Raw genomic sequence first — 7,250 nt, forward strand, 5'->3', positions numbered from 1 at the left:
GGGGGGGGGTATGTAACGCTATAGACATGTCTTGTCATTGCATCATGTAATGGCTGTCTTACTGCTATACATTTTGTTTCGGTTCAGTTTCGGTCAGCCATATCATTCAAATAATTGTATAGTATATTTTTTCTTGTTTCGTTTTTGTTCCGTTTCGGTCACACACAGTGATCAAATGTATATTGAATACCGTTTAAAATATCTTCGTTTACTTCTTGTCTGTTCCGTTTTGGTTCTGTTCGTTTTAAACGGTCAAATGTGTTTACTTGGCGTTAAATAACTTCAAATATTTCTTTTTGGTTACGTTTCGGTTCCGTTTAATCCGTTTAAGTTACACACAGTGATAAAATGTATATTTTATACCCTTTAAAAAAACTTCATGTGTTTCTTTTATAAGTTTCGATTATAATTTGCAATAACCTGTGCCAAATCCTTTTGCAATTATTTTGCAATAGAATATGTTTAAACTAAAATACGTTTCTTTTCGGTTCAGTTCTGTTCGTTTTAAACGGTCACACACATTATTCAAAAGTGTTTTCTGTATTCAAATGTATTTAATTCGCTTGGAATAACCGTATACATTTCGTTTCGGTCCCGTTTCGGTTCCGATTCGGTTCGTTTCGGTGATTGTTGCACCGGAAGGGGAAGTAACTCGTGAACAGTTACCCTTACAACTCTCAAGAAACAAGAATATTTATTTAACGTGCTATAAAATCTTATTTGTTATGAATAATAGCCTGTTTGACATAATGAATTATTCACGTTAATATCACATGTTTGGTCACAATGATTTTACCTTGTTTTTATTCTTCCTGAACAGAGATGTATCTTATAGATCGGTTAGCCTCAATTAGATTCTTTATTCAAATGATGGTAATTTCAGCTTTATTTATTTGTTATATAACGGACTTAGATGCTAATTTAATTCCGTGGTTATACTTTTGAAATCATCGTTAACATTTTATTAACCTTTTATTTTTGTTATATTTTATCATAACTAAACAATATTGCCTGTTAACTTATGAGAAGTTCTTTTTCCACAACCAATAAAATTTTCTATGTGACGTTTCGATGACTAGTACCAAGGACTTAGATAATTCTGTGCTGGTACGATATGCACACTGTCACCTTCATCAGATAAATAACCTATGAAGCGTATGCACACAAAGGTGTAAAATGTGTACGAGTTGTCCATAAAATCGATGACGATTTCGGTTACGCTGGAAACGTATATGTACAATAGTTGTTATATGTACCGAAATGACTCAATTCAGCTACGCTTTGTTAACACTTGGTCATAGATGTGCGAGAGTCTTTGAGCCCCCTCGTCTCGATTTAGAACTGGCCCACTGCGGCGTATCCAGGTGGAACAGGTTGCTCTCTCTGTCCAAAACTTTGGGGTTATCCCAGTCAAGCACATGGTTTTTCTGTGAGGCATGATCTGTGATTGCCGATTTATTTATCTGGAACTCCGACTGTTTTCTTTCAGATCTAGTGAATTTCCTACCTTCTTGGGTTTCTGTATCTTTCCGGTGTTCACCAAGGCGGACTCCAAATCGCCTTCCAGTCTCTCCAATATACAACGCGTCGCAGTTTTTGCATCCGATTTTGTATCCCTTTTATATACGGGATAACCACTTGACCTTTGGTTTTGTACTTATCCTTGATTGGCCTTTTCTTGATCTTCTCCTTACTTTGACACTGTTTTTTTTTATCCGTTTTAGGGCCCATACTACTGATTTCAGTGCCGACTTGAGATCACAATTCTATAAAGGATTAAAAAAAATAGGTCTATTAGAGCAGGTCCTTGTATATCCGTACATCTTTGGATGTCGTCCTAGATCACTTTCTTCACATGCATGGCACGATGGGAATTTGACGTTCTATCAAATGGAGCAATACTTCGGAAGTATTTCCGTGTGTGGGATTAACCATACTTGTGTAACTGCTATGATAAAGTCCGTTGATCGAGTTAGAATTTTGAAAGCATCTCCGCACACTGAAAAAGTTAAATCCGCACGTGTTTGTTCTAATTGATACTGTTGATAGAAATAAGACAGGAATTCGGATGCTGACAGTCTTTTTCGTTTATCTGAAAAAGTTCTTAAACCCTTAACATGGATTACACAGAAAGCGATGTACAATGTAGTAATAGGGGAATTATCTGCTACTGATACTACAAACGAGCATCTTCTTTTTTTATTATTTAGTTAATAAATGCCTATTGTTATGTTAAGTAGTTATGTTCAAGCCCTCTCTCTCTCTCTCTCTCTCTCTCTCTCTCTCTCTCTCTCTCTCTCTCTCTCTCTCTCTCTCTCTCTCTCTCTCTCTCTCTCTCTCTCTCTCTCTCTCTCTCTCTCTCTCTCTCTCTCTCTCTCTCTCTCTCTCTCTCTCTCTCTCTCTCTCTCTCTCTCTCTCTCTCTCTCTCTCTCTCTCTCTCTCTCTCTCTCTCTCTCTCTCTCTCTCTCTCTCTCTCTCTCTCTCTCTCTCTCTCTCTCTCTTCTCTCTCATAAGATATGTGATATGTACAAATGGTTGTGTATATTGTATATACATATATTTTATTTCACGGAAAGGGCTTTGAATAAGTTGTACAACTTGTGCCCAATCCTGTTGCTTTAAAGGCAATAAAATATGTTTAATCAATTTAAATCTGTACGGATTTTAATCCCTTTCCTTTATTAGATTATTAAATAATATTTGCATCATTACTTAAATAAATTTTAAAGATGTCATAACTTTGAATCGACACCCAGAGGAAAACATTTATATTAATAACCCAACTGAGGTTGTGACACTAATTAGGAAATAACAGAAATCTTTTGTCTGGAGTACAGCTTCATTCTGGACTCCGTGCCGCTGGGCACTAAACTACCCAAGCTTCAGAATGTACTCATTCAGTGTATACCTGTACCGAATTAACTCTCAACTACAGGTATATTAATATCGATGTATTTAGTCAGGTAATAAGGACAAAGGTGGAGACGAAATTCACTATTTGTTTAAATCAGCGATTTTATTGGCAAAAAAACTACAAGTCAATACTATATATCAGTCCAAATCAGCATTGCAATGTACGTTTATAAAAAGGGTTAGCCCCGGGAAGCTTGAAATCATACTAAAAGTCAAACGAGTAATATGCTTATTTAACCTTATTATTTGTTATTATACTACATGTATAGGATTTGTTTATAGACTGTATAGTCCTACATACCATATACTATACATCACGTTTAACATTTCCACGCGATACCTATTCTCCTTGGATATCATACTCTTATTTGATGTAATTGTATTTGACTTATTGTTATGAAAATACATCAGAGAATAAATAAAAATCAATAATGATGATAAAAATCCAATGTTTAACAGGTACACAAAGTAGTACGTATATTTAAGTTATCTGCTTGGGAACAGTGAATCTACTCTTAATAAATCCATGTCAAATTTATTAACATATATTAGAGTCTTTTACGCGCAAAGTTATATGAATGTATCACCATGCATGGAATTATTCCAATTCCGTGGGCTTTTAATATCTAATTTTAAACATGAAATATTACAGCAACATCTATGTTATGTCATTCCCTGGTCTTTCTTTATATGACTTATGATGTCATAGCATCCACCCTCAAGTTAATTGAATAATTATTACTATTTTTATGTTTACCATATTTCAAGAATCTATCAAATGTGTGTACCGTACCTGACTGCGGTCACAGGAACCAGAAAATTTGCTATGCCTATTTTGAGACTACCAACGAACAGGGGTTTTATGGAAGACCCGGCAATAACAACCACAACACAAGTGCAGGCACGGTGAATATTGTCAGCTCTAGAGGATTCAGTGGGGTGGGCCAGGATGAAGTTCGAACCAAGGAAAGAAGTTTGGTCATCAAGAGAGGGAAAGTGACGGGGAAGTTCAATTATGATCCAGCAGGAAAATATCCCAATGAAAGTTGACAATCCGAGTAAGTGCTTGGGGAAGTGGTTTGACGCAAGGTTGAATGACAGCAAGATCATCAAACGGCTGCAGACCCAGGAGGAGGAGACTGCCAAGACAACAACTCACCAGGGAGGGATTTCGGATGGGGCTCAGACTTGGGAAATGCGGGTGGACTTTGGGCGAAGACTGGTCTTCCAAGACATCGTCAAAACCATGCTACGCCCGGGTAGATGATCATGGTAGAGTTGACCGTTCCCTGGGAAGAACGATGCGAGGAGGCGCACGAGCTCAAGATGGGAAAGTACGCCAGTATTGGTGATGATGTGCAAAGGGATGGAGTGTTTGGGTCTTCCCTGTCGAGATGAGATGGAGTGTTTGGGTCTTCCCTGTCGAGATGGGATGCCGGGGATTCCCGGCACAATCCATGTGGCGGATGTACACGCATTGGGCATCAGGCCGGGGAAGAGACAGAAGGGTTTATATCGAGAACACGCCCTGCGGGGTACCTGGAGTCGGGTTATAACGGTTTCAGTTTTCAGATTCTTTATTACACTCTTGACACACTTGTGTGTGTAACAAGCTAGAGGTCAAAAATTCAAAACAACATACACGGCAGACAGGGTAATACAGTTATGAAATTCATTGTAACATATGAGTAACTCACTCAACAATAATAATGATTAATTGCAAATTATAAGCATGTAAATGTAATAAATAACAAATTTATGCAATTTTAGAATAAACTGCAATGACAATAATCAGCGTGAAATACATAGGTTTTCTACATTTTTAAGAAAATAGCTCACTCTGGATAATAAGGGTCGATTACAAATTTCAAACAAACGTCTCATTTCAGCTAAACTTGGATTTATAAAAAAAAGTAATGTGCGATGTATTTATGTCTATAATTAGTTATCGTAGCATTATTACATTGAAATAGATAGTGGTATTCATCCCCAATACCATTATTACATAGCAAACAAGTACGATTATTACGTGGTATACCAACCCATCTACCAGTTTCAATGAAGTTCGACATTCTAAATTTGCTGATAACTATATGTTCGCTGGAATTAAGCTTAACTAGATATGATTCAAAATTAAACTGGCTTTTAAAGATAGAGTAGAACTGTCCACGAGACGAAGAGTCAATAGTAGAGAACCAATTTTGAATAAATTAATCACATAAACGTTTTTTAAGCAAATTTTTGAAGAGTGATCTATTCATTGTCGTGTGTTTTGGTATATCCAAATATTAGTAAACCCAGTGTTATTAAGTAATGATTTTATATATCCAAGTCATTTAAATTCTGCAGTATTATTTTCTTGCATTTTTAGTATTAGGCGATAGAATACACTAGATAGCTTATCTCCCCCTGTTATTAATTTATGCCAAAACATTAGCATTCTAACTTTAATTTCTATTTCTAATGGAAATTTGCCCAGTTCGCCATACACCAAATTTGGTGTACTACTCCGAACATGTAAAATGTTCTTGCAGGTAAATATTTTCAATGATACTTACATTCTCAAATCTCCAGATTTCACATGCATAGAGTAAAATTGGAAAGACTAGCGAATCAAACAATTTAAGTTGTAAGTCAATAGATAAAGGAATATTTCTAATTTTGGTATACACTGCAAACAATGCTTTCTTTGCCTTGTTAGCTAACTGGGTTTTTTTTTTTGTTTGTTTAAACGAATGATCCATTATAATTAAACAATATTCCGAGATAAGGGGGAGAATCATCACGAGTTATTGGATCATTAAATAGTGTAAAATTAAATCGCCGTCTGCTTTTCCGTTTTTCAAAAATTACTATTTTTGTCTATTTGGTATTAATGATAACGAGGAGACGCCCTGCGGGATACCTGGCTTGGAAATATATCGAGAACACACCCTGCGGGGTACCTAGCTGGAGTGGTCTTATATCGAGGACACACCCTGCGGGGTACCTGGAGACAGAGACGTATAATACATGTAATACGTCTCTGCTTGAGAGGACCGATGTGAAGGCTTCAGAGGCTTCAGTGGCCTAGGCTACATTAATAATATGTCCGCAAATTTTCAGAAATAATTAGATTCTATCTCCGGAAAATAAACGTCTTGGGATTCAAGCTGATCATATATACACTGTATTATGTGAAAAAATGACCATTGACAGATTACTTTGAAAAAGAATAAACATGTACATGTAAAATTTTCACAAAATGACTGGTAAAGATAATCGTACAATTGACATATTGCACTCGATATCCGAATCGATGGTTATCTACGAGGTACATACAGAGAATATGATTTGAGCTAATTGGTGTGAACAACCAATTAAGTCTTGATTAAAATGCTTGTAAAAATAACTTTGATACCGTTAATTTGCACGAAGTGATTAGTTAACTGACAAAGAATTAAGTTATTTGTGGAATGACACTGATGATGGGATACATGGATATATATATTTAAGGTGTTACAATATAAAAATATTACAAATTCGGCGGCCATTTTGAAAATATGTATTAAAGTGTATTTCTTGCGCTTCAAAAAAGGCAAAAATTTCACCTTTTTTGACACTAGATTGATCTCTTAAATTGTCATTGTGTCGCCATTTTGAATTGTAGCAGGTTCAATTTTGCTGTGCAACTTTATAATGTTTAATATGATATAAAAATATGCAACAAACTGGAAAATTATACATTGTTGCTTTTTTTGTTGTTACATATTTAGTGTGACCACGGAATTAGATTAGATTGTTATCTAAGTCCGCGGTGTAACTGAAGCACTTTTGATTTTTGACCCCGAAAAAGGTAAAAAAATAACAAATGATAATGGGACAAAAAAAGAAGCACACGGACCCCCAATTTTTGTGGATGTTTTAGAAAGAGAAATACATTTTCTTTTAATTCATTAAATATTAAAAAAAAAAAAATAGCAGAACTTTTTATATCAAGTGTTTAATCTGCAAAAAATGGTAAAAAAATATCATTAAAAAATAGGGGGTAGGGGTAACAAAATTGGCTTTCTGAGTTAAAAGGATAAGATTAAGAAATTTTACTTCCACAATTTTGATTAAAATAATATTTTTATCAATTCTCACACTTGGAAGAAGTTGTATGAATTTGTTCTGCAAATGGTCAAAACCCCCAAAATCACCTAAAATCGCACGTGTGTTAAATCAGGGACGTATAGTCTATATACTGTCCCTGGTTAAATTGGTATCTTTGACTGAGCATAACACAAAAACGAACACACGGACATATAATTGTTTTTGCATTTTCTACTATGCCATTAACTCCTTTTTCCAAAAAT

Source organism: Mizuhopecten yessoensis, unplaced genomic scaffold, assembly GCF_002113885.1.
Source record: "Mizuhopecten yessoensis strain PY_sf001 unplaced genomic scaffold, ASM211388v2 scaffold10933, whole genome shotgun sequence".
Classification (NCBI taxonomy): Eukaryota; Metazoa; Mollusca; class Bivalvia; order Pectinida; family Pectinidae; genus Mizuhopecten; species Mizuhopecten yessoensis.